The sequence below is a fragment of the Malus sylvestris genome, chromosome 5 (genome assembly GCF_916048215.2).
Source record: "Malus sylvestris chromosome 5, drMalSylv7.2, whole genome shotgun sequence".
Taxonomy (NCBI): Eukaryota; Viridiplantae; Streptophyta; class Magnoliopsida; order Rosales; family Rosaceae; genus Malus; species Malus sylvestris.
In genome coordinates this window covers 14,709,952-14,712,232 of record NC_062264.1, presented here as the reverse complement: position 1 = coordinate 14,712,232, position 2,281 = coordinate 14,709,952, and positions in this window count along the sequence as shown.

The following is a 2,281-nucleotide window of genomic DNA, read 5'->3' as shown; positions in this document are numbered from 1 at the left end:
TGTAAAACATAGTTACTAATACCGAATCAAGCATTCAAGTAGAAGAACCAACTATTTTGAACTTTTCAAGAACAATTTACAACACCTTCGAAAGGTGTGTTCTTGACACTTGCAAGACATTTCTTGCAAATACCCCTTCCAATGTCCATCATTTCATAAAGAAAGTTTGTTCCCTTGGAATTTATTTCGCTTTCTTCATTTGACTTCTCCTTTGACTACAATAGTCATGGTCCCTAAACTCCCACTATCTCTCTTGAAACTTATTTCAATTGTGTTATACACATCAAACATTTTGGAGAGCATGTGGTTATTGTTCACTACATAGTTTACAATAAACTTAGTGAACCATTAGGATAGGGACACATAGGTGATGTTGGAAGTATGCCCACAAAGCCACTCATTTGATGTAATAGCTTTTTGGAATACTTATTGTATTAAACGTTTATATGTTTAATGAAGGGCAAAGCTTATTGTTAATCACTATTTATTGTATCATGTGTTTAAGCAATAAGGGAATCCAAGGAATGTATTTGATCTAAGAGATAAGTAATCTAAGTGAGTTAGATTATCGAGACCTTTCTCTTATGTTCATTCCTAAAACATTCCTAGCCATAGGATTGCCAATTGGGCATTGACAATCCGCTAAGGTTAGTATGTGTTATGTTGACTCAAGCGTGAGTATGACTAGTCTCAAGTCATTTAGTGTTGGACACTAAGACAAACACATAGGTGCTCGAAAGAGTAATCGAGTACACTGAAAAACGATCAAAAGAGAGTTCGAACATACATGTTATGTAAGAACTCGATAGTTGCAATATGCAAAGTAGTCATTTGACCTGAGGCATCATAGATGTCTAATGGTTAGGTCCTTAATCTTTGATCATGTCAAAGGCATTCCATTGGAGTGTCCACGGCATTGTTGGGGTCAAGCTATCTAGTTATGTAGGCATATGAATGTACAACAAGGGATCTATAACCTTCCATGGTGGAAGGAGAATACTCTAAGATATGATTCGGAAGTCTTTGGCTAAAGCGTATGAATATGACTTAGGAAGTTTGTTCCAAATCATATTCAATCGAATCATATAGAGAAGTATCACATTGGATAGTAGACATGAAACAAACTATCATTCAAACAATGTGATTAAGAGTATTGTATTAGAGAAGGACCGTATTGCATTGTAATTGTAACTGGATAGGTTCTCCAACCACTTCTACTTAGCTTGGGTAACCATGACATACTGCTAGGTGTCACTCATGGTTTGTGGAAGCCCTAATGATTAGCAAACACTAATTTCAAGGGAGAATTGAAATGTGGTTTCAATTCACAATCGATCGTTAAGAGTAACAATCGCCCACTGCCTCGCTAATTGGAACCTAATGCATCGTACACCGAGTAAGGGTGAAAGTGAAGAAATATAAATGAGATGGATAAGCAATTAAATGGTTTAATTGAGAATGGTCAAGATTAATTAATTAGTTAATTAATTTTACGAAAGGTTCGTATAGGGCTTTTAAGTTAGTTTTGGGCTTCGGGGCTCAAAAACGTTTTAGTCCACAAGGCCCATTATGTTCAAGTTGTATGACAACTAAAACAAAATGGGCAATTAGCCCAATAACAAAGGTAAGGCCGGCCATAAGGGTGAGGGTAGCAAACTTGGATTAATTACAAGTTTGCCACTCACTTGAAATGAAGTATAAAAGGAACTTTATAGCTTCATTTCTCATTAGGTTTTTTCTTGGTGAAATGAGGTGAAACACTTTCTCTCTATTTCTCTAAAGAGGCCGGCCACTTAGGGAGATTAATATAGCAATCTCTTCTTCCCTAAGTCATCCATTTCATCTTCACACTTAACCCTTGGTGTGGAGACTTAGAGACACCAAACTTTTGGTGTTTTGGAGATCCTTTCCTTACATCCACAAAGTCCAAAGGAGCACAAAAGGAGAAGGAAATCACAAGCAATATCCAAGGATCTATAAGGTGACTTGAAGGCCCTCCACTTGGGTGAATCCCTTGTGTAAACAAGGATGAGCTTCAAGGGTAAAGAAAATCTAAATCTTTACTTCTCTTTAATGTTGTTAAAGAGTTTATTGGTTCACCATATACTAGGCTTTGAAAGTCATGGGTTTTATAAATTGTTTTTGAATGCATGCCTACTTTAATGTGTTAATAGTTTGCATATGTATTCAAATGTTCTTACTTGTTCTTAGCTAGGACAAAAATTTTCCTTCAGGTGAAGTCCTTGCCTAGTTTCCGTCTCGTTAAGTGGTTTATCACTTC